The sequence below is a fragment of the Tamandua tetradactyla genome, chromosome 19, assembly GCF_023851605.1.
Source record: "Tamandua tetradactyla isolate mTamTet1 chromosome 19, mTamTet1.pri, whole genome shotgun sequence".
NCBI classification, from domain to species: Eukaryota; Metazoa; Chordata; class Mammalia; order Pilosa; family Myrmecophagidae; genus Tamandua; species Tamandua tetradactyla.
The window spans coordinates 13,548,639-13,576,462 of NC_135345.1; positions in this window are offsets into that span (position 1 = coordinate 13,548,639).

Here is a 27,824-nt window from a genome sequence, read left to right on the forward strand (position 1 = left end):
AGTACTTGGGTGTAAACTTCACAAAGGATGTCCAAAGCCTTGTGAGGAAGACAGTATTATATACCAGAAAGATAAGTAAATATAAATATACATATATATATGGTATATACTGTCACTTTTTTGAGCAACATTTATAAGTTTAATTTAGAATAATAAGTTAACAAAAGTCACTAAGAAAAACCTAAGAAGTAAAACATGAAGTGAGTTGTGGTAAGTGCTAGTAGGCATTAAACATAATATAATGCCTTTGTAACTACCATGGTTTGTCTGTGAATAGAATGAGCAAGCAGGTAAATGGAAAGCCACAGATAACCCAAACGAGACCTAACTGTTTATGAAGATTCAGTACATAATAAATATAACTCAAATTCCTGCATAAAGGGAGCTTTTAATATAGGATATTCAAATGTGCTATATGGAAACTATATAATGGATCAATTTCTTGCATTCTATATTAGAATAAATTCCAAATGCATGAGAGATTTGTAAAAACCAAAAGAAGTTTTCTCAAGTACTAAATGAATATATGGATGGATATCTTTGTAACTTTGAAACAGAGATAATTTTTCTGAATATAAATCGAAATCCAAAAGAGTGACAGAAAACACTGATGAATTTCACTAAATAGTCCTCCAGTGTTTTCATGGAAAAATCACTATGATCAAAGTAAAAAGACAAAGACAAACTGACAAAGAACTTTTTAAAACATATCACAAGAAGAGTTATTCCTAACATTTAAAGAGCTTTTAAAAATTGAGAAGATAAAGGCCTGTAACCCTAAGCAATTGGCTAAAAATAAAGAAAGACAATTCATAAAAATAAATGAAAATGGCACTTCATATTTCAAGATGATCACCCTTACTTATAATAAATACAAGTACAATTTCACCAAGATGACTCTTCTCACTTATGAGATTGACAAAAATAGAATATTTAACAACATTTTGCTTAGACTATGGATAAGCATGAAGTCTCATATTTTGCTGGTGGAGATGCAAAATGTAACCCCTATGGATGAAAATTTGAAAATATATATTTATTTAGGTTTTGACCAAGTAATCACAAAAAGTAAAGGCTGAGGGATATCCATTGCAGTGCTATTTGTATTAGTAAAAGACTGAGACCATCACATATCCATCAGATGGGGATTGGTTTAATAAATAGGCAAACAATAGGATATTATAAAATTGTGAAAAAAATGAGGAGTATTTCCACATTTTACTATGAGATCCAGGACATATTATTAAGAAAAAGGTCAATCTGGAGAAAGGTACACATAAATACTACGTTTCATCTAAGAAAGGAGTATTTTAAAATCTATTTGTAATAGTTTATTGAAAACAATGGAAGAATGAAAGGATGAACTATAAATTTATGGGGGGTTAAGGAAGAAGATGGAAGACTAAAAGCTAGACTTCTTTATAACTTAGTCTATTTTAGATAATTGACCTTGAAAACAGATAGAGGTTTTATATTATTTTATCTCAAATAATATTAAAAACAATTCCTAATAATTGAAAGTAAAATATATCATATCTATGCAACATGTATATATAGTAGTAGAAAATTTAAGGGACCGTGGAGATGCAATCACCAAAACGGGAAAACCAGATTGTGGGAAATTCAACAATTCAAACAATGTCATTTTCTCAACGAAAATTTTTAAGATAAAAAAGGAGAGATGGAAATTGAAACCTATAAGTTAAAATGACTTATGGTACAAATCAAACAATTTCAATGTGTGAACCTTATTTGAATTCTGACTCAAACAAATAAAATGTAACAACGACAAAAAAGTATACCATATGATTTCCATGACCAAGACTGCTTTGCTTATTTGTTTTAATTTCCTGTTCACTAAAGGCATTAATTTGACCTCTGTTGCTATCTAAACAGCCTCCTCTTTCACAAATTAATAGAAAAGGATTTGAGCATCCAAATCATTCTCAGCAACATAGAGACTGGCATTTTATCTATTTTGTTCACTGCTCTGTCCTCAGCATCTAGAATATTATCTGGACCTTAGTATTCATTTAATACTGTTAAGTGAATGAATGGATTCCTTTTATATTTAGTCAAATATAGAGTTGAAATTTATCCAATTTTAATTGTCTATATTCATTAACTCATTTAATCCTTGCAAGAGTCCTATGAGATAGATGCTATAATTATGCTCATTTTTTTTTTTACATAAAAAGGGGTTCAGAAAGGTTATAGCGCTTTCTAAAATTCACTCTCTACCTACAATCATTGAGCAGTAATACTTAGCACACAATGGAAGCTTGAATACATTATTCAATATTAGTTAAATTTGGCTGGAATTAACTCACAAAGAGAGTTAATTTACTAATATAACAGAGTTATCCTCAATTTTCATTTTTTCTCTTTAATAACATGAAACAAGTGGCTGACAATTACCAAATTCTATGCTCTCTCTTGTTCTCCCCTTGTCCTTTCCACTCCATTTTTCATGATTTTCTATTCATTACTTCAAAAAAAGAACTATTTTTCAGTTATTTCTATAAAATTTATAAATGTTTGGAGTTGAGATGTCTGGTCCATTTCAGAACCTATCTTGAGTTCTGATTATTCCACAAATGCAAAGCTGTATTTATGACTTGTGCTCAGGCCAAGATACTTGGGGAGCAAATGGCAACTCTCAAGAGCTTCTATGCCCTGTGGTTCTTAGGATTTTCCACAGTTCACGGAAAGCTGGAGATGGGATCACTTGGTGGAGGCAGCTCTTTTAATTATTGGGGGATTTGCATTAATGACATGACCATCCAGCTGTTGAGAAAAAGTACACTCTTCAATGTTCCTGTTCATTGCACTTAGATCAGCTCTAGAACTAAGCCCCTCATTCCCAGAGTGCCACATTACACATGCACCACACTCCCACCATCATACTGTTGCTTGGCAACAGCAGTACTTGTTCCACTTGCAAAATGGGAAAGAGACAAATGAACAACCAGGAAAACCCCCAGCCTTGTAATTTCTCATACCATTTGTAGAAAGGCACAAAGTGAATGTTCAGCCTTAATGCTACTTCTAAATTGCTGCCTGAAGATATTTTTGTTGTAAGAAAGGGATCATTAGTATCCACCATACTTAAAATCAGGGGGTCCTTTTAGTCTCAAAGATATAATGGTTCAGGTACTGATCTGTGCTTATAGCCCTTATTATACTGCTAGCTACTAGAGGAATACTAGTGAGAAATGATCTGGTAGTTAAGGTGCATGTAAATTGATGTAGAGAAATCAATCACTCAACCTACCTTTATTAGGACTTATTAGGAGTACTAATAGATATCATTTAATGAGTACTTTCTACATGTGCAACATCATGTTAAATGCTCTATATATCACTTTGCTTAGTGCTTGTGACAGTCTTGTGATATAGGATCTATTATTCTTGCCTTGGAGATAAGAAAATTGCTGTTAAAAAAGGCTAAATAAATTTTTCAGTGCCATGCAGAGTGTCAGATTTGAACCTAGGGCTGTTTTACTCCAAAGTCTCTTAACCTCTAAGATCATTTGTCTACGCTTGCTACTCACCAAACCCTGTGGCAGACTCTAAGATGCTTTACAGTATCAGCAGTCGTACAACTTCTAATCATGCATTGACTATATGGCAGCATAAAGATGACAGATGAAGCTTGTCTGTCTGTCTAGGTCTCTCCTTAATTCCTTTATTCCTACTTTGATGGCTTGGAAGACAGGTAGATCTGGGTTCAAATATTTTCTATGACACTTAAATATGTATGTGAATGTTGTTGAATTGAGTTGTCTTATCCATAATTATAAGCCTATAATTTTCACATCAGCCATATTTGTCATGAGCTATGAAAGTTCTGAGAGTTTTTCTTTTGTGAGCTGTCTTAGCTTACAGGCTGCTATAACAAATGCCATACAATTGATTGTCTTAAACAGCAAGCATTTATTTGCTCATGGTTTTGGAGACTAGAAGTCCAAAATCAAGATACTGACAAGGCAATGTTTCCCAAAAGTCTGAAGCATTCACATGCTGGCTTACTGTAATCTTAAGTATCATTTGGCTTGCATGTCTGCTTCCTGTGTGATGGAGAGCTTTCTTTCTTTGTGTCTGCTTTTCTGGTTTCCCTTAATTTATCACTTCTGGCTCCTCCCTGTAGTTTTCTCTAACTCTTTGCAAGCCCTTTGGTAATATGGATTGAGGCCTACTCTGATTTGGTTGGGCCACATCCTAACTAAAAAGAACATCGTCAAAAGTCCTATATATATGTGAGTTCATACCTGCAGGAATGTGGATTAAGAGTGAGAGCATGTTTTATTGCCATACATAATTCAACCTAGCACACAAACTAACAAGTTAAATTGTCACACATAGATCCTGACAGAAGACATGAGAACCCAAGGTTGGAGGCAAAGGGCTTTACTACCCCCAGCACAGCAGGGGGCATGACCTTCATGTTCACATTGGTTTTCCTTTTTCCCACATTCCCAGGGTGATGCAGAGTGGCCCAGATGGACACTGTGAACTGTGCAGGCCTGTGTCATAGCTGAGGAACCCCAAGCTTAGGAAATCCCAATCTTCTAAAGGGACTCTTAGCAAACCTGTCCAACATTGGCCCTACAGAGAGACATTATCTTCATTATACTGTCTGGAAAAAAATCTTCTTTGCTCTAGAGGAAGGCATTGTAGTTATCTTCAAAGGCTGTTTGTGATGCTGTTTTCTGGATAGTACAGAAAAGCCCAGACTTTTGTGGAAATGTGAGAGAATCATGAAGAATCGTCTGCCAACAGTACTATCAAATCATCTAAAAATGTTTTATGAGAAAATTACTTGCATAGAGTCTGCCACAGAGAAGAAAATTAACAATAGTTTTTGAGTGAATATAAATGAACAATGACTGATGTTCAAATCAATGGAAGGAGGAACATAGTAACACACAGGAAAAGCATGCATTTGAGATTCAGAATTATCTCTCTTTCCTATTTGACTCTACAGTTACTAGTTGTGGTCTCTTGGACATGTTACATAACTTATATGAGTCCCATATCTCTCATTTGGAGATATAAAAACCTTTCAAAGTTATGGTGGTAATTACATTAGACTGTGTATATGCATATGCATAAGTATATATATGCATGTACAGAGACATACACATATGCATATTAGCTGTCACATAATAGGAAGACGATACATTATTATTGACCTTTGTTTTAATGTAATAGGAATAAATTTCATTAAACTTAAACAGATGAAAGGGGAAACCACATGAATGTTCATTAAACCTAAGTGCAAAAATGCTTCCAGGCATTTCCAGGAAGAACTGGAAATTATTACTATTTATTATTTAAAATTTGTTTCATTTTTATGTGTTGAATTCCTTCTTTTCTCTCTTTCTATAGATTTTCTTTCTCTGTTCCTAGTACATATGTTGAACATGTTGCCACAACACCACATCAGAGATTTTATATTTTTAGCCCAGAGAAATAGAGACATTTTAGTTCCATTTCCAATTTCTTGAGGAAGAAATAGTGGCTGGTTCATCAGGTTAAACATTCACCTGTATCAGTTTATTATAGCCTGGTAGTGGTAGTATTTCATACACAGGAAACAGCTTCATGAACTGACTCTTGTAGGTGGGGGATGAGAACAGGGAGAGCAGGGTGGTTAATGGCCAGAATATTCTGGAGAAGAGAGGTAGGGAGTAAACACAACCCAGTCTTGTTATTATAGCATGATTTGAGTTAGGTTTATATCAGTCACAAATTAAAGAGTCCTGATGAATATACAGAATTAGCAGAGAGCAAAGTGTTGGCACATGTATGAGGGCTGTGGAGTCATATCTTAGAAAGAGGGAACTATTTGTGCAATGGCATTGCTAAGAGGAGAGCAGGAATGAACACTTTTTCCAAGAACAGTGGCTTTAGTTTTACAAGTAATGAAAGCATGAACATTTTTGTATGTTCTCTACCACTGATGGTAGAACCGAGTCTGTGGAGAGGGCAGGTGATAAGAAAGGGGAACATGGGGCATGGGTAGAGGAAAGTGGATGGAGAAAGTGGAGAAGTGGGGTGGAGAAGGATGTATAAAGAAGAAGGGACCAGATCATGCACATACCTGTAAATCAGATTTCAACTTGATCTAAGTGCAATTTAGAAACCCATCAAAGACAAAGTGACATTATCAAGATGTTGGCTAAAACATCTCTGGGAACATTTCTTCTTGAGACAGCTAAATAAAAGGCAGATTCAACTTGTTTGGAACACCAGAATTAAAAAGATTGGGTAAAGACTTCAGAAACATTGAATCAAAATCAAAATCAAAACCCTTCAAAGAAAAAACAGGTAAGAGAATGGTACATACTTGATAGTCCAGATCCCTCCCCCATGCTCAGCCTCTAAGATACATACAGGGGAAGCACACCAGCCTGGACTGCACCTGCCTTGGTCACTGACCACAAAGCAACCCACAGCAGTGATTTAGAGTCCCAAGAACATTCAGACATGGGAACTCAAGGCCACATGCTTCAAAGGCAATGCCATAGCAGTCAGTGTCTGTGAATGCAAAGAGGTCCAGTAAAAATCAATGTGACCTGTAGCAGAACTATTGGAAAACTGCACAAACTTGCAGACTAATCTGTAATTGCCAGTGTGATTACATGAAAAAAAAATGGATATTTTTAAACATTGACCATGTCTGGTTCTTTGGGTTGATACCTGCTAATGTGGAACAGAAAATATACCATATGAAAAGGGGAAACCAACTTGCTGTAAGGCAGAGCAGACTCAGGGTTGAAAGCTGGAGTGAAAATGCATTCAGAGTATGGGAGAGAAGTTGGCAAATCATTGCTGCTGGGGAAGAAAATTTGTAAAAAAACATAAAGAACAGCCCAGGGCTCCTAGAGGGAAAAACAGAAGAATGGAAACCCTCTCCTGGAGGAGATACACATATACATACACACATAATAGAGTAATTTTAAACATTAGTGTGCACGCTCAGGGTGACAGGTGCAGAAAGACCTGATAAAAATCTGAACCTTTAAATGTGGGTTGTTCTTAATTTCAGTATGTATCTTCAGTGTAAAGCACTGAAGTAAAGTCTTAACACACAGCCAATCTATTCTAAAATCCTTGGCAAGAGGGAGAAACTAACTTCCATAATTAGCACACCAAAAAAACCAAATGCCCAGACATCAAAAAAAGATCACAAAAAACACAAAGAAATAGAAAGAGATGCCTCAGTTATGCGAACACATTAAAACTTCAGAGGACCCAGACAGTGGAGCAAGTAATCAAAGACATTCAGTCAAATCTCCCAAATCAGTTCAAAGAGCTAAAGGAAAATATGGGTAGAAATAAATTAAATTTGGATCTAGGTCTAATGGATATAAGGAAGACAAATGTGTGAATACAAAATAGAATTTAAAAATTTTAAAAGGCTCATAACAGAACTTGTGGGGCTATAGATGGAGATTAAAAATAAACTACAAACATTCAAAAGCAGATTTGAAGGAACAGAAGAGAAGATCAACAAACTAGAAGACATGACAATAGAAATCATATGGTTAGAAGAATGGATAGATTGAAGAATGAAAAAATATTGAGCAGAACTTACAACATGAAATATATCAACATGTGCATTATGGGTGTCCCATAAAGAGGAGAAAAGGGAAAAGAGTCAAAAAGATTAAGAGGAAATAATGGCCCCAAATTTCCTAAATCTGATGAAAGACATGAGTATTCATAAGCAAGAAGTACAATGAACTTCAAACAAGATAAACCCTAATAGACCTATTCCAAGGTACATACTAATCAAAACACTGAATGTGAAAGATGGCAAATTCTGAAGACAACAAGAAAAAAGTGATTTGTCACATACCAGGGATATTCAATAAGAGTAACTGCAGATTTCTTATCTGAAACTAGGAGTCAAGTAGACAATGGTATGGCATATGTAAGGTACTGAAAGAGAAAAACTGCCAGACAAAAATTATTTATTCAGAAAAATTTTCCTCATAAATAAGGGAGAGCTTAAGACATTCATGTATAAACAAAAACTGTGAAAGTCTGTCACCCAGAGACTTACCCTTCAAGAAATGCAAAAGGAGTCATGTTGAAGGGAAAGAACAGGAGGTAGTAGCTTGGAACAGTATGAAGAAGTGAAGGTCTCCAATAAAGGTAATTACATGGGTAAATGCAAAACCCAATATTATAGTATCCTCAGTATATAACTCTACTCCTTGTTTCCTATAAGATTTAAAATACAATTATATAAGAAATAATCATATTTCCACGTTATGGACACGCAAAACATAGAGCAGTAATACAAGAGAGAAACAATGTAAAGAGGGAAAAAGGAGGGACATAAGAGCAGAGACTGTGTATGTTATTGAAATTATTATTGTACCTTATCAAACTAGTAGCATACAAACTTGGATTTTTAAATATAAACCCTAGTGTAACCACAAATGAAGTAGTTAAAATATACAGAGAAGCAGATAAAAAGGAAAGGGCCAATCAGTTTTATCACAAAAGATCAATGCAAACAAAATGATGCTGCAATAAAGGAAAAAAGGTGCAAAAACAGATAAGAAATTTAGGAAAAAAGTGAGAAAACGGTTGAAGCAGGTCCTTCCTTATCTGTAGTAACACTGAACTTAAAAGGATTAAACTCCCCAATCAAAAGACATGGATGGGAAGAATGGATAAAAAAAGCACAACCCAGAGTTCGTATCCTATCTGGGTAGTGTGAGAGTTAGTCTGAATCTGCAATTATCTCAAAATAAAAGATTATAAAAACAGAAAGAAAAGAGGTAACAAAAAATACACACTCCAACTATAGATTATTTACAAGCAACTCAGTATTCCAGGGGGTACAAGGATAGTTCAGTGGTAGAATTCTTGCCTGCCATGCAGGAGGCTGAAGTTCAATTCCCAGTCCATATGCTTCCTCAAAAACAAACAAGAAGGAAACAACAAACAAACAAATATTCAACAAATGGTGCTGCAATAATGAGATACTCACATGGAAAAATAATAAAATGTGGCCCCGCCATACAGCATACAAAATATATATACATTCCATGCAAACAGTAATCAAAATGTAGTTGTGGTAGGTATAATAATATTGGACAAAATAGATTTTAGTCAAAAACTGTTATGAAAGACAAAGAAGGATATTATATAATAATAAAAGGATTAATCAACCAAGAAGAAATAACAATCCTAAAGAGGCACCTAACCACAGTGCCTCAAAATACACGAGGAAAATACTGATAAAATGGAAGGGATTAATAATTAAATACTTTAATAAATGATTTCCATCTCAATTCATTCTATGAAGCGAGCATCACCCTGACACCAAAGCCAGGAAAAGATATCAAAAGGAAAGAAAATTTTAGTCCAATATCCTTATGGACATAGATGCAAAATTCCTCAACAAAATATTGACAGAGCAAATCCAACAGCACATTAAAAGAATCACACACCATGATCAAGTGGGATTAATCTCAGGCATGGAAAGGTGGTTCAGCATAAGAAAATCAATTAATGTAGTACATTGCATTAACAAAACAAAGGGAAAAACAACACATGACCATCTAAACAACACATGACCACAAGAAAACGTGGCAAAATTAAGAACGTCTTCTTGATAAACACACTCAGAAAACTAGGAAGAGAAAGAAATATCATTTATATGATAAAAGGCATACATGAAAAATTCACAGCTAACAAAATATGCAATGGTAAAAGACTGAAATTTGTTCCCTAAGATCAGGACAAAGACAAGGATGCTCACTGCAACCATTGTTATTCAACATTATACTGAGAGTCCTACCCAGAGTAATTAGACAAGAAGAAGTAATAGAAGACATCCAAATAGGAATGAAGGTGTTAAACTCTCTATTTCCAGATGACATACTCTTGTACATGCAGAATCCTGAAAAATCCACCACAAAGCTATGGGACTAATAATAAATGAATTCAGCAAAGTGATAGGATATAAGATTAACACCCCAAAATCAGTGTGTTTCTATACACTGGTAATGAACAATCTGGAGAGGAAATCAAGAAAAAAGATCATTTACAACTAATAGCATCAAACTGCTATGAATAAGTAGAACCAAGGATGTAAAGGACTTATACATACATGGAAAACTAAAAAACATTACTGAAAGAAGTTAAAGAAGACCTAAATAAATGTAAGGCTTTCCTGTGTTCATAGATTAGAATACCAAATGTTAAGATGTCAATTCTACCCAAAGCAACATACAAATTTAAGGAAATTCCTATTAAAATTCCAATAGTCTTCTTCATGGAAATGGAAAAGCAAACCATCAAATTCATATAGAAGTATAAGTATCTATGAGTAGACAAACACCTTGAAGAAGAACAAAATTGGATGACTCACACTTCCCAATTTTAAATCTTATTATAAAGCTATAGTAATCAAACAATGTAGCACTTGCAAAAGGACAGACATGTCAAGCAATTAAATAAAATTGAGAGTCCAGAAATAAACCCTCATACTTTTGGCCAACTTATCTTTGAAAAGTTGCCAAGTCCACTCAGTGAAGAAAGAATACATTCTCAATGAACAGTGCTGGGTGAACTGGATAGTTACATGCAAAAAGATGAAGCTGGATCCATACCTCACACCATATTCAAAATCCACTCAAAATGGATCAAAGACTAAATATAAGAACTAAACAAAGAATAATATAAGAACTAAAACTGTAAAACTCCTAGAAGGAAACATAGGGAAACATCTTCAAGATGTTGTATTGGATAGTGGTTTCTTAGACTTTACACTGAAAGTATGAGCAACAAAAGGAAAGATAGATAAATGGTCCTTTGTCAAAATTCAAACTTTGTACATGGAAGAACTTTATCAAAAAAGTAAAAACATCCCAACTGCCCATCAACAGATGAGTGGGTGAACAAAATGTGGTATAAACATACAATAGAATTTTGATTGGCCATAAAAAAGAGTGAGATTCTAATGCTTACTACAACATGGATGAACCTTTGAAGACATAGTGTTGAGTGAACTAAGCCAAATACAAATGTACAAATACTGTAAGATCTCAACTATATGAAATAACCAGAATATACACATTTACAAAGCCAGAAGCTAGAATATGTCACCAGGGGTCTTATGGGGAGGGGAATGAAGATATAATACTTACTAAGTACAGAGATTATGCTTGGGGTAATAAAAATCTTTTGGAAATGGATGTTGGTGATGGAGGCACAATTTTGAGTACATAATTAACACTAATGAATGGTATATTTGAAGAGGGATGAAAAGGGAAATTTTAGGTTGTACATAAGTTACTACTCACAAAAAACCTCATAGAATGATACAATACAAATACTGAACCCTAATGTAAACAATGGGCTAAAGTTAATAGCATAATTATAATAATATTGTTTCATCTGTTGTAACAGAAATATCACTGTCATGCATAGTATTAGTAATAGGAAAATTCTGTATGTGAGGGGGATATGTGAGAACTCTGCTGCTGGCACGATTTTTCTATAAACCTATAATTGCTCTAATAAATTAAAAAAATAGAACAAGCTGGCAAGTATAACAATCAAAGGAAAATAAGAGAAACAATTGAAAGGCTTTAAGCAAGGTAGTTGTTCTAGTTTGCAAGCTGCCTGAATGCAATATACCAGGAACAGAATGGCTTTTAAAAAGGGGGAATTTATTAAGTTTCAAGTTTCAGTTCTAAGGCTGTGAAAATTTCCAAATTAAGGCACCAAGAGGTTGCCTTCATTCAAGAAAGTCCCATGAAGTTTAGGATTTCCCTCTCATCTGGATGGGCATATGACAAAGTCTGCTAGCTTTTTCTCCTGGCTTCTTGTTTCATGAAGTTCCCCCAGAGGTGTTTTCCTTCTTCATTTACAAATGTCCCTGGCTGCATGGGCTCTGTTGGTTCTGGTGACTTTCAGCTTTTTCCAAAATGGTTCCCTCTTAAAGGGTTCCAGTGAGCAATTCCACCTTGAATGGGTAGAGACATATCTCCATGGAAACGATCTAATCAAAAGTTACCACCCATATTTGGGTGGGTCACATCTCCATGGGATCAAAATAAAAAAGATTCCACCGAGCAATATTGAATGAAGATTAAAGGACATGGCTTTTTTGGGGTTCATAATAGCTTCAAACCAGAACAGTAGTGGACATCAGGACATATAAAGCATATTGAGTAAGAAAGTGGAGAACAAAGAACCTTCAAAATGTAGGTTGAGGCTTGATATAGAACTATGAACACAACACCAAAATTTAAAGGATTGATTTAAATTTCATGTTTGTTGCTTTGTAACTGTAAACTACCTCTAAGAATTCAAAATTGGGGTAAATTTAGAACTGAAGCAAACAGTATAAGTAAGCCAATGTTAAACTCTAACCCTAGAGAACCATCTTGGTTACCTTTGGTTTTGCCTTTTGAGCCTATAATATCTTGAGACCTGAATGGATGACAATGATGCCTTTCTGAATGGTCATTTATTATTTCTAGCATCCAAATGGACTGTTTTATGCTGTTCTGTAGGCTTCCTTTATTTTCATACCATTGTGAAAGGACATTCTGAGAGTTCTCCCTGGGTGGGACCGCCCACTGTTGGGAACTTGTTTGGAGGATGCTGCTAGCTTCCTTGTGCTGGTCTGGGTTTACTGTTATGTCAGCAAAATGCAATTGCATTTAACAGAATTAAATGCAAAAGCTTGGTCCACAGACCACATTCCACATGTGGAATGCAGATTTCCACAACATAAATATTTTGCTTCAAAACCACAATAGAAATTTACATGGTGGGCTGAGAGTGGGCCAGTGGAGATTGGATAACAGTTAAATTATGGACCTAAAAGGCCCCACCATCACTGTCTCACAACCCAAAGGTGTGCTGCAAATTTCCAGGTCTATTCAAAGCTTTCTGGATTATACAAAGTTCTAGGAAAATTCACATGAGTCTCAGTTAATCTCTAATAGTTTTAAAAGCAAATAAAATAAATAAAAATATAAATAAATAAATTAAACACAATAAATAATGTAAAATAGAAAATATTTTCTCTTGAGACAGCATAACTATCAGGAAAATTCATTGGAATGTAGAATGAAGCTGTCTGTATGCTAAACCAGATCATGGAGTAGCCTCATAACATTCATCCCTCTGTACTCCAGAGTTTCCTCATTTGTCAGCATGCAGATAGAATATCTGGCCTAAACCTTCATAAGATTGATCCAGATAACTAAACAAAGCTTTGATATATGATGGATTTGTTATTTTCCATTTTAAGTCATTCAAGTAATTTATATGTCCTTACCTCTATAATCAAGATGTTAATACATTGTGTTGATTCCCTTTATACACAGAGAGAAATGTCAAACATACAGTAAACAAAGGCTCAATAAACATTAGCTATGACTATTAACATCTTTCCATTTTAAATGAGGAAATAAATTTAGAGAATTTAAGATGTGTTTTAAGTTCTCATAAAATAGAAAAGTTAGAATTTAATTTCAGATCAATCTGAGGCCTTTCTCTTAAACATTGTGCAAACTATCACCTTCTAAATATGACTAGGGTGGCCTAGAGGATGACCTCTCGAGGCCTGCTTGTCTTAGTAAGTAACGGGTATGTAAGGGACTTCCTCTGTCAATTCCAGCCCATATTGGTCTCCTTGGGACCTTTTATTTATATTGTATTCATCAAGTGAATGAATAAAAATAGAAAACATGCAGGTGACATTAATTAATAACAGTTATAGATTCAGTTAAGAGGCATAAAGGTGAGAATAATTTATTTGCCAGCTAAAGGAAAAAAGCAGTCTGAACACTAGCATAGGCTTCCATGCATGGGCGATAGAACTGAAACTGCTGATTACCTAGTGCATAGTTCATTTACCCAAAACGTCTAGGCAGCCATTTGGATCAAATGTATAGAAAACGCAAAGTGGGCCTCTAATCTTATGGCAATAATTATTCATGAGGCACATGGAAAAGGCAATTCTTGAAGTCAATTTTGATCTGTGCTGAGCAATGAGGAAAATGTAATAAGTTCAAGTTCAGGGGATCTTTTGTCAAAAAAAGAAACAAAAAACAAATTCTCCTTTTTAATTAGCCTAACTTCTTCATGAACTCCAATTACATTACTCTTAGCAGGATGGTTTAGTGCTAAGAACATCTAGGTAGCACAGAGATATATCTAGATTTTACACTTAATTCTCTAAATTGTGTGACCTTGGATAAATCACATCTGCTCAGTGCATACACGTTGCATTTGCATACAGTGAAGTGGTAGCCCATGACAAACTCTGGAATCTGTCCTGTATCTACTTGTTGAAGGGTCCTTTGGGAACTATTGCTTTTTTTTAATCTTTGTTTTGTATATACAAATGTATTATACAATAAAAAAGTTTAAAAATCATTACAAAAATGAAGTGACTGGAGTTGAATAGAGAATTTCAAGCTCCTCTCCCCCTGCCCTGAGATGATGCATTTCTCAAGATTTTTGGTTTTTAAATAAATGATACTGACTAATGTGCAATTAATTGATTCTCCATCTTTATTTATCAGTTACATAAAACTGCCTATTGGGATTTCTAGTGACAGTGAAAAAAACCCATGTTATTGCATTGATTCGTCTAGGCAAGTGCAGAGCAACTCCATGTTTAGAAAGACCAAGAGTGCTTGGATGCACAAGCAGAAGAATTCACTCCCCCACCATGTCCTATGGAGCTCTGCATGGGATGACTGCCTACCTCATCTGCTGACACTCCACCTTCACCCGCTGGCCCCTAACAACACTGAATTCTTTTCATTTCTTTAGTCTTCGAGCTCTTTTCTGTCTTGTGACTTCATTTCCATTGTTTTCTTGGCTTAGAAAGCTTTTCTCCCACTTTGATTTGTATGCCACCTTCTCAGAGAAGCTGTCTATGGCCATGTTCTCCAAGTCGATCTTCTCTTGCTAATCCTATCATGGAATCTAGCTTTCTTCTTCTCTATCTTTATTAAAGTTTGTATCTCTGGATTCATTGTTAAATTGCTCTTTGGTGTCTGTCTTCCCCATTTGTTTAAAAACTCCTGTAGGATAGCACCAGGCCTGTTTTATTAACCAATCTATACTTTCACAGTGCCTGAAACAGAGCTGACAGTTAATAACTATTTGTTGCTGCGTAGATAAAGACTTAAAAGGGAAAAGACTTTGTAAAACACGGAAAATAGTTTGAATGTCTCCTTTACTCATTTTAATAATATCTAAAAATCTGAGGAAGCCATAGAATTATTCATCCCTAAAGTCCATTCCACCTTTAATAATTTAAGACAGGACTCCTCAACACTGGCTATATTGATATTTTAAATCAGTAATTCTTTGCCATGGGGTTTACCCCTTCCATTGTAGGAGATTTAGCAACACACACTAGATGACAATAGCAACACCTTTTCCCCAGTTGTGACAATCAAAAATGCCTCCGGTCTGAGTATAATCTCCATGGGGGGAGGGGCAGGCAAAATTGCACCTGGTTGAGAACCACTAATCTAAAATGACAAGTTAAACCATGGGAAAGTTAAATCTTTGCATCTTGCAAGGTACACTGATTTTGAAAGCTGAGACGATGTCTCTTGGACTAAGCATGAACATATTTCATTAACGGCACTTTTTGTAATAATTGATCTTGGAATGTTCCTTCTCTTGCCATGGGGGTTTATCAGCCAAGAATTTTAATAGCAACAACAGGAATGTTCTTTAGCAGATTTAAGGAGGAAAAGGCATTACTAAAAGGCTATTAGGGAATGATGGAATTTCCAGGAAGTTTGGAGTAGAAAGTGAAGACAATGGCCCAGAACAAGCAAGGCTGACCTGCCTGAAGCCCAGCCAAAATTATGCCTCATTATGTGTCTGGCTGGGCACCGCTGCTATCATCTGTGAATCCTGGATGTCCCAGCTCACATCCCTCCTGTGGTCATCATGGTACTGCTACTGTGACTTATGGACATTGCTGTTATTACTGTTGCTGTCCCCAGAATGCATACTCTGAGGCCCCAGCTTCTTCGTGGTCCTTCACCCCAATTTAGGACATTTGTTATGCTGGGACTAGGATATGTGTGAAGTTGCAAGGTGCAAGAAAGGCTGGGAAGGAATATATCTGGCCCTTTGGGTTCTAAGGTAAGAAGCAGGCTCTGCCATTCACCATGACCAGATGGTGGGGAATTCACTAAGCATAGGAAAGGGGTTCAGATTATGGAAAGCCCCAAAGAAACTAATAAGCACTAATCAAGGGAAAAAAATATTGCAACAATCAAAAAGGCTCAAAATGTAATAGGACAAGTTACAAATCCCCCTCATCTCTTAAAGGACCAAACATTTGATGTGATATGGTATATTTATCCCTTTACCCAAAGAGACATTGGGCAGTTTTTCATCTGGGAGTAACACTCCACAAGCTTAGCTTCATTGTCCTACATCTTCTCCCTCTTTGGTTATGTCTGGGAAGGAATGGTGAGAGAGAGGCAGGTCATTATTTGATAATCTGGTAAACTTTGAAATTGTACTGCAAAGCCCATTTCCTTAACAGTGTTCCCTGAGTGGCATTGCAATGGCTCTTGAACATGGAGAAGGACATGACATACATCCATCAAATTTTAGCAATATATGCTGGGTCTCCAATTTGACCTCACTGGATTGCATTGTGAAAATCTGGTTCTCTGTGGAGTGGCTGCATGACAAAGAAGCAGAACCTTCGTGGAGAATTAAAACTTTAGTAGTTTCTCAGCTCAAATGAAACAGCTTTGGCTTTGCTAGAATGGAAAGCAGATTATGAACTGCAAACTCATTTATTTTATCATTGTTTTCTGTATTTAGGGAAAGCAGTTTTCCATAATTTTATTCATTTCCTTTTAGAGTCAAATTGGCTTTCTTTGGCCACTTTCGATTAAAATAACTTCAATGAATGCTAGTGGTAGAGAGGATAAGAGGACTCAACTTTGCCTATGTGAACAGAATAAGAAACCTAACTTCTCAAAGCCTCATCTTTTATTTTCAATATGGCAACTATAGTATCTTGTTCAAGATGAGCTAGGTTATGATATGATAACAAATGAAGCCCCAAATCTGAGTGACTTAACACCACAAAAGACTGCATCTCACTCACGCAATATGTCCAACATGTTGATAAGGATTTGGTTCCATATACTTGAGATTCCACCATCTCAGCACTTGCTTCAGGATTTGCCATAGCAGGAGTAAAGAGATCTTAGACATCATATTATGATCTTAATTGCCACCTCCATTTAGACCTCATGTTGAACTAAGAGTGAGGTCCTGATTGAATAAGCAAGACAAAGGAATTAATAAGCATGGTGATGGGGAGGCATATGGGTATTTCAGTGAGCTGTAAATATCTCTGTCACACATAAAAACAATGCATCCTACAGGTTGCTTCTGGAATTAAATAGCTTGATTAAAGAGTGACATACTGTTCTAGTTTGCTAGCTGCCAGAATGCAATATACCAGAAACAGAATGACTTTTAAAAAAGGTGAATTTAATAAGTTGCTAGTTTACAGTTCTAAGGCTGAGAAAATGTCCCAATTAAAACAAGTTTATAGAAATGTCCAACCAAAGGCATCCAGAGAAAGATACCTTGGTTCAAGAAGGCTGTTGAAGTTCAGGGTTTCTCTGTCAAGTGAGAAGGCACATGGCAAACAGGATCATGGTTTCTCTCTCATCTGGAAAGCCATGTGATGAACATGGCATCATCTGCTAGTTTTCTCTCCTGGCTTCTGTTCCCAAAGCTCCCCAGGAGGCATTTTCCTTCTTCATTTCCAAAGGTCACTGGCTGGTGCACTCTGTTTCTTGTGGCTATGTCATTCTGCTCTGCTTTCTCTGAATTGCTCATTCTCCAAAAAGTTTTCTCTTTTGTAGGACTCTAATAAACCAATCAAGACCCACCCAAATGGGTGGAGACATGTTGTCACCTAATCCAGTTTAACAACCACTCTTGACTAAATCACATCATCTAGGGAGATGATCTGATCACAGTTTCAAACATACAGTATTGAATAGGGATTATTCTGCCTTTACAAAATGGGATTTTGATTAAAACATGGCTTTTCTAGGGGACATACATTATTTCAAATCAGCACACATACTCTTTGTAATGTTTATTTTTCCTTTTTCTTCTGATAAAGAGAGACCTACCTTCGCTTGTCTGTATTGTAAACTATTTTTCTTTCAAAATGCCTGTCTTCAGAATACCTTCAATGGCTGCTTTAAATAGAGATATCTTCCTCTTTTGTGCTAAACATTAATATATATATATATTTTATATTACACAATACACCACATTAGCTTTACATTTATTTAGCTCTTAAGGGCTGGTGCTTAGGCAATATGACATATCATCAATTGATAAATTAAAATCATAAAACAATAGGTCTAGAAGGCAACTTGGAGCCATTGTATCTACATTTCCTCACTTCTTAAGGTAAAAGCCAGGAGCATTAAAGGATATTTTCCCAATGCTACTTTCTTTCCTGCTTATAATATATGCTTGTCATTCAGTTCTTCGAGCTGACCAGGTACTCCCTGATTTGGTGCCTTAGTCTTTGCCCTTCCCACTGCTTGTAGTGCACTTCCTTTAGCTCTTCCTAAAGCTGACTTTATCTCACTCCTCTGGTTATTTCAGAAGGTCCTTCCCAACCACCATATCTAAAATACCTTCTCTACCGCAGGTTATTTTAGATATCCAGTTTATTTTCTTTGCAGATCTTATTCTGCATTGAAATTATCTTGTTAATTTCTGTGTTCACTGTCTATTTTCTCCTGCAGTTGGGGTTTATGAGATCAGAGGTTTTGTTCAATTGTTCACCATTAAATCCAGTGCCTAGCACAGCTAACAGTCATTAGAGGGCAAAAAAGGCCATGCTCTAGTATTACGACAGCTATGACACGCACATATGAGGTTAGATGAGAACCCAGAGGAAGGAGTTGCTGCTCTGATTTAGAGCTTCACAAAGTAGGTGAATTTCTGCTAAGTCTTAATGATAGTTTTACTATATTGGAATTGGGAAAGAAATATCCAAAGAGAGATAGAGATAGTAGCACATGCAAAAGCTTAAAGTTGTGTAAAAGTATATTGAAATAAACCCTCACCACACAACTAATAAATAAAAACCAGGAAATGCCCTGGACCAAAAGAAAGACATGATCTGAATCTTAATTTAAGCGCTTCAGAAAATTGCATGAACACAGATTCAGAGAAGGCCACAAGAATCAAAGGTGGGGAATACATTCATTTACTCACTCATCAACATTTTATTGAGCCCCTGCCAGAGGCTGACGTGTCTTAATGCTGAACAAAAGAATGTAAATGCAATACTAACCACCTTCTAGAGGAGACGACAAATAAGAAAATAGTTGATTATGATGGAATTAGGCATATTTAATGTCACAGGTATCTATAGGGCATTATATGAGCATAGGGGAGCATTGACTAGTCCAGATTGAACAATGTATGGAAAACTTTCTGGAGGAGATGAGTCATGAAGTAAGACTTCAGTGATGAGAAGGAGTTAATTATGGTTTGCTTAACTTTCATAAAGCAAACAAAGAAATAAGGAGTAGGGCATGTACAGAAAACAAATATTGATAATTGGTAAACATGTGTTTAGAGACAAAGAGGCAAGAGATTAGGCTAGGCAGAGCACAGATTAAGGGGGATCCCAGGTCATGTTAAAGTGTTTGGACCTTATCTTATACATAATAGGGTTTTTTTTAAGTGTTTAAAAATGAAATGGTTATACTGTTCTTTCTGCAAAAATCAGCCTTGCTACCATGTAGATAATAGATTTGGCTGGAAGGAGTTGGATGGCAAGGAGATGGATTCAGAGTTGATAATATGAATAAGAAAATTGGTAAAGATGGAGAGAGGAGGACTGATTCAAGAAATATTTAGAAGTACAAGTGTCAGGATATATTTAGTGTTAGGACAGGAAGGGGAGGATAGTTAGATTGGTAACTGTATGGATGGTAGCTTGAGATACAGATTAAAAAAGAAGGGCAATCTTAGTGGATAATTAATTCAGATTTGGACTAGTTGAGTTTGAGATGTCAATGAGACATTTTGATGACAATATGAAGGAGGCAATTTGGGAGAAAATTTTGCAACACAAGGAAGAAATCCAGGATATATATTAGGTGGCAGTGTTTAGGAATTAGTACATAGGTGGCAGTTAAAACCTTAGAATTCAAAAAACATCACCCTTTTAGGAATAAGAATACTGAGGAGATCATCAGTCCAAGGATAAAGCTCCAGGGAGCGATTTCTCCTGAGGGATGAGCAGAAGAGGATGTAGTATCCAACTAAGTAGGGAGACAACTCTTACAGAAGAAAATTAAGAGTTTGATAGCTCAAAGACATCAAGAGGTCAGAGAGTTTAAATAAGACGGATTGTCTAATGGTGTGATGTGCAGCAGAATAATCCAGAATAGTAAAGACAAAAGAGGTAATAACAATAATGTCTTTCATAATCTTAGTTTGCATCAATTGTAGTAAATGTATTGATCAACTCCCCAATTGCTTAAAGTGTTGGTTTGAAGTTGTTATGTACCCCCGTAAAGATCATATTCTTAAAGCTAATTCATTCTTATGGGTGCAAGCCTATTGTGGGTATGGACTCACTTTAAGTGGGACCTTTTGATGAGTAAGATCTCTAAGTTCAGATATGACCCACTTCATTCAAGGTAGATCATAATCATTTTGCTAGAGTCCTTTATAAGAGGATGATAAGAAGAGAGAATTTAAAGAAGCCACAATGAAGCTAAGAGAGAAACACAAAGAGAAACTGAGAGAGAAAGAGCCAGAAGGTGATAGCAACAAAAGAGAGAAGGACCAGCAGATGCCAGCCATGAACCTTGCCATATGGGAAAAGAGTCCAGATCATTGAAAGCTGATCTTCAGAGAGAAAGCATTACCTATTGATAGCTTGATTTGAACATTTTCATAGTCTCAGAACTCTAAACTTGTAAGTTAATAAATCCTCATTGTAAAAGCCACCATTTCTGGCATATTGTATTTCATTAGCATTAGCATATAAATACCTAATAAGCAGCTGCCATGTTTCAGACCCTGGGCTTAGCATTAAGGATCAGGGCAAATGAAACAGATGTAAGCTCTTGCAGAGCTTAAAGTCTAGTGGGAAATGCAGACAATAAATAATCACAGACAGAAATATACAATTAAATTTTTGATATATGTTATATTTGGAAATAAGTTGGAAGTGGTTATAGATTATTCTTTCAAGACTATATAATGAATGACAAACAGAGACAACTGCATTTAGAGGTAAAGTGCAGTCAACTTCTAGGAATCACTCTTAGAATGAAAGACATTTCAACACGTTTATAGATTAAACACACAAAAACACTCACATGTAAAAATACAGGAAATAGGCAATGACGAATAGATCAATATTCAGAAAAAGCAAAGGAGTTGGGTTCAAAAGTTCATATAGAGGATTTGGCCTTGTATAGGATGTATAGGATGAGGGAATTGTTCCCTTGAATGGGAATACAGCTCGATTAAGAGTACAGTGGAATATTTTTTCTAGTGGAATTGATATTTTAAATGAACTAGGAATCAAGTCCACTTGATAAGGGAGAAGAAGGTGGTATTTAAATAGAAGGAAAGGTTGGGAAAAGTTTGGGGAAATTGAATAGCTATTTAAAAATAAAGGGGATATTTCTTTCATAAAATAATTGGCCAACTGGAAAATATGTAAGAGGTAAACATGATTGATGACCTCTGATTTAGAAATAAGACCCTGTGTTCATCACACTTGGGCCCATATAAAGGCAACAGATGCTGATATTCCTTACAGTTGGGTTGAGGATCATGTGTCTGAGTCATGGTGAATGGAAAGTAGCAGAAGTGAAGTAAAGTACTTTCAGGCTTGGCTTCTAAAAGTATACAACATGACTATCTAGTTCTTGTAAAACACAAGTTGCAAATGTTGGATCCCTGAGTCACCATCTGGAATAGAACTAACAGAGAAATTAACTACTCAGCTTAGTTGTGGCATGAGCAAGAAATCAACATTTTTCTTTGTTAGCATTGTCACTGAGGTTTCTTCATGTATGTGTCATTGCTGCATAAGCTATCTTACCCTGACTAATTTAACCACTATTAAGATGTTGTGCTAATCCATTACTCTGTTCACATATTCATTCAACAAGTGTTTTTGTTTTTGCTTTTACTTTGTTGCTGTGGTTTAATTACACATGTATTTTAAAATACATAGCTGTGCTTACTACTTGAGCATTTTGTCTTATTTCTTTTGGAAAACAATGGATGAAGGTCTGAAGCACAAAACTTGGGAAAAGACAGCACTTCTTAAGAGCACAATTTGTCCTATTGATAAGATCCTGGTCTCAACTACTTGGACTCATTTCCCAACTGATTTCCTTGCTTTCAAGATCAAATTGCTTTTCTTCACATATTCCTTGGAACATAGGTCTTCTCAAGGAGTCAGATATTGATTGGCAAATATAAAAGGAGAAAATATCTCTATTTCTTTCAATAAATAACTATACTTTTCAATTATCTCTCACAGAATAGACCATGTGGTATGAGGCCGTTCAGAATCTTAGAGTCCAAAACTATAGAACTGAGTGAACATTTACTTTCTCCATTATTTTCTTTGCAAGCACATGTATTTCCTGTGGTGTTCTTCCCCTTTCCACATAAAATGTTCAAAATCTTCTATGCTCCCTTTCACCTCAACTGCAGTCTTGTGTATGTAAAAGCACATTGGCAGGCACATAATGCCATAGATTCATGGTCAGGCAAATGAGCATCTTAAAGCCACGTCTAAAAAATTTCTCTTTTCTGTTTTTGAGGATTTTCCTAAAAACAGTATCCTTGGATGCCTATTTAGCTCTTTAAGCCTTCATTTTCTCATCTATAGAATGGGAGTATTAGCCTTAGTTATCTCATAGACTCATTGTGAAAATTACCTTAAATATGTGAAACAAATAGTATAAGTTTTGACACATAATTCAAAATCAAAAATAACAAAAAAATTAACTATCAAAGACTCAGTACCTAATATGTGTTGGGTAATATTCACAGATTATCTCTAATTCTTAGAATTGTGCTCTCAAATAGAAGTTTCTTCGTTGATGTACTTCTATATCTGTATTATCCAATATGGCAGCTACAGCCAAAGTGGCTACTGAACACTTCAAATGTGGCTAGCACAACTAAGGAACTGATTTTTAATGCTATTTGATTTTAACTAATTTAAATTCAAATGGTTACATGTGGTTAGTGGCTATTATATTGGCTAACACAGCCTTGAAATGATAATCAAAGCACCTCCTTTTTATAGAACAGAAAATAAAGTCAGAAATATTAAGTAAATTGTTCAAGATTATACAGGTCATTTATTTATTACCAAATAAGAAAGCTGAGATTTCAGTTCTTCTCTATTCCTTGGCCATGCTCTTTTATCTTTACCATGCTGTGTCAGAGAACCTTAACATTTAGAGATACCTCAGTTCCCTGATGTACAGCAGTGTTGCTTTCTTTTAAGTAGCTCCCCTGAGACTAACTGTTACCACTGAATTGAAGGAGAGACTTGTGAATTGACTTAATTTAACTTTCTTTTCCCTGATTCAGGAATCTCTTCTTTATCTTCTAACCTCTTACCATAGGTGAACTTGTAATCTCTCACAAAAATACTACCAATGTATGGTGGCTCATGACCTCACAGTGTTACCTGTACTGTTATTATAAAGTGCTACCTTATGCTTTATTGAGGTGCAATCTGATATCATGTGGTAAATGGCTGAGATCAGACGAAGCTGCTGAAATAGTGCTTCCTCAGCTCATCAAAGTCACTGTCGAGCAATCAAAAGCATTTACAAGCCCATTTCATATTCTGGGTGCTGAGAGGAATACAATGCCAATGGGGGGGAGGGGTTGTCAGATCTGATGGCAGCCTAACCCAGGAGATTTATAGTGATGGTGTGTGCTGATACTAGGACATTTTGTCAAAGCAGAATTCATTCACTCAAATCAATGTGTTCCTGTTATGACTAACACATTTGGCAGAAACACAGAGTCACAGGATTATTCGAATAGAGTGAGGGAGTGAACGCAGAAAGGTTAAGGCTGGAAGCTTTATTGTACAATTGATCAAATATGAGAATAAGCACATTCTGTCACACAAATGAAAGCATGCTTCCCTCTTAATTGGGGATATGCTGCTTCCATCAAGTACTGCAAGAAGGTCTCTTGGGAGGCATAATAGTTTGGAAGAAACAGTTCAGGGACTGGAGTAAGAAAATTCAACTTTTCCTGGCATTTCTATATTTCCATGTATAATTCTTTCTTCGTAATAACTATTTCAGACCTTTCTGATTCTTCTTGAATTTAGGAATTTGCTATTTTACTTCATTATGTTCAGCATATGCTATTACCTCTACATTAAAGAGAAATTAGAAATTATTGAAGCTATAAGTTCCTCAAATATCTTCCACTAAACTTACAAAATGCTCCCCCCCAAACTTACCTTCTTTCCTTCCATTAAAATGGTGATTGCCAACTCCTTCTTCATAAGGGAAATCTCTCCTGCCTGCTCAAGGATCTCACTGTGTTGACTTTGCATTCTCTCCTCTGTATCTTCTACCTTTTTCCCTTTACAAACACGTCCCTCCATACTTTGACCCTGCTCAAGTCTATCCCATATGAAGCACACATACACATACCAACCTTTTTTATCAACTACCCATCTCCACCCCAGTTATCATTCTACATTTTCTCATCTTCAACTTCAAATTTCTCAAATGTATTGATTGTACTTTCTTCTCTATGTCCTCATTTCACACTCATTCTTCAACCTAATTCAGTTCAGATGTTACCTACACAATTCTGCTGGAACTGTTCTCACTATAATCACTGTCTTAGTTTTCTAGGATTGTTTTTGCAAATACAACCTAAAATTTCCCATTTTAGACACTTTCAAATATATAGAGCAGTAGAATTAATTACATTCACAATATTGTGCTCCCAATCTTGGTTGTTTCTTATTGGTCTCTTCTGTAGATTCCTACTTACTTAGATATACCTAATGTCAGGAGGGGGAGAAATCTTGGTTCAACTTGACATTTAAGTGTTGCTGTTGCTTGGATTTTTTTTTTTCCTTTTTACCCTATACATCCTATTCTGAAGTTTTCAATGACTATTCCAAAATTTCTATGTCAACATATTTTACAAATCTGATACTTCAAGATTTCCACTATATTTCCAATCCAATCCTTACTAAGTTCCAGGTCCACAAATCAAACTGCTGGTGGACATCTTATCTTGGAGTTAAATACTTAAAACCAAATTCATCATTTTTCCAGTCATCAGAAAATCATCTCACTTTCTACCCAGTTGCCCCAATTTGAAATTTGTGAATCACTTTATTCTTTTCTTTCTTTTTTATATCTACATCCAATCAATCACCAAATTTTTAAATTCTTCCTCTCTATATATCATAAATCCATTTCCTCCATTCCATTCCCATGTTAACAACCCTAGTCTAGTCTGCTATCATCATTCCTCATGTGGACCGCTGTACCCCCTACCAACTTTTCTTTATTTCTTTAATTCCCTCATGCTCTCTTCAAATCCATTCTCCACGTTGTTTTTGGAGAGATTTTTCTATACAACAAAATTGAACATGTCATTGCATCTGTAAAATCATTCAGTGGCTGCTCATTTCCCTTATTGTATAATTCAAACTTGTGAATCAGTCTTTAATGGCACTCTGGAATCAGTTCCCTGTCTTCCACAGATTGTGTCTGTTCTCCTTTCTTCCAACACACTCTAAGCTCTAGGCATCCCAACATCTTTAAGTCCTTCTATTAATGTTAACTCTAATTTCCACATCATTAGCTCTGAAATATTCTTTGTGTGCTTTGTTCTTATATTTAAAAACTAAGTTTAAATGTCACATCTTTCATTTTCTTTTTCATGTGGTTGTGGCTGAATAATTCAGTCCTGATATTGGTATCTCAAGATCATAATAATCCATTTTTCCTCATAAGGGTTTGCTTCAGTACCCTCCATTCTCTTCTAAGAGAAGACACCACTTATTTCAACAGGAGTATCATAGGCTTAGTTATGATAGGTCCCGACTTGTGGAGACAGCATCTCATTTTGCTTCAACCTCTTTAATCAACTACTTATGGAGGTAGCATTTCATTTGCTTCTTCCTTTTAATCTATCGATGCATAATTGATGAAGGTCAGGTATTCATTTCTTGAAATCAAGCACAAAAAGGAGCTCAGAGTCTAGTGTGTTGGCAGTGAGGTTATACAAGGATACTCTTGACCCTGTCAACACTTATGCTTCTCAGAGGCAATTTTGTAGTAGTACTAGAAGAATGGGAAAACTTACACTCAATATGGCACCTGGCTGCTTGCTCAAAAGATGACCTAAACATGTAGATTTCCAATGCTTGCTAGAAAAGAGGAAGTGATGATGCTAGCTGTCGACTAGGTTTCAGGCAGTTGGTTAAAAATCTGGCTTTGGCTGCTGATATTGCCATTGGTAATGTCAGTTGGCATGGGGAATAGGAAACTGAAATGACCAAAGGAGAGAAGGGACTAGGAGAACAATATACCCTGACTTTTATCTCCTCCTGAGCTACTTCCCCAATATCTTGTATCATTACCATGGTAATCAAAACAGTATGAATGCGTCATGTTGCACATTTATAAGCGTGCACAAATCCAGTTTTTAAAATGTCTCTTTTGAATAACTAAACTCCAGGCAGCCAACCATGTGGTTTAAAATAGATAACATTCTTTATATATGTTTTCATAGCTCTTTATTCCTCCATTATATCATTTCAGACTTTATTGTAATTTATTATCTTTATTTCTTTGTATTAGATTGCATGCTCCTGAGATCCAAGAAACATATTTAATTTGTTCATTGCTATAATAGTGGTTCCCAGCATAATTCCTAGCACATAAAGCTGCTCAGTAAACATTTTTAAATGAAATGAATAAACATTTAAGTAGACAAAAATTTTCTTCACTTCTTCACTTCATCCTTAGAAATTTTTTAGAGATGTGATTCACTATATATGCCCTGAGTTGACAAATATAATCAGATCAACAATTCCTATCATTAAAAAAAAATGTAATAATTTAGTTTAAGTAAGATTACCCAGCATAATTACTTTAAACAGTGAAATTTTCTAATGATTTTGAGTAGGACAAACGGCTTTTGAAGATGGATTTTATGTAATATTTCTGAATAAAACTTTTGTTCATTACAGATGAAGAAACAGGAGCTTTGGGTAGTAATAAAAGGTATCAAATGTCATCTGACAAAATACTGTCCTTGTAAGGAGTGGGGCTCATTTCTTTCCATCACATCACAGTAGACAAGGATCCTGATGAGCTGTTTCTTCCACTTGTGTTTGCCTCATTCCATCAGGGCAGGGCCAATGAAAGAACTCACAAAACAGACTAAATGTAATACATTTAAAGCTAGCTTAGGTTTACTGATATTATAGAGAAATGGTCTGTATATGATATAACCTGTGCCTTCTAAGATTTGCAACCTTTTTAAGAAATATAGCTAATAACTAGAAAGCAACTGAAGGATGATGTCTAACAAGTTTCCCTTTTGAGACTAAATAAACTGTGATTTAAGAATATCTGTGTAGGGAGGGCCATGGTTGCTCAGCAGGTACAGTTCTCGCCTAATACGCTAGAGACTTGGGTTCATTTCCCAGTGCCTGCCCATGAAAAATAAATAAA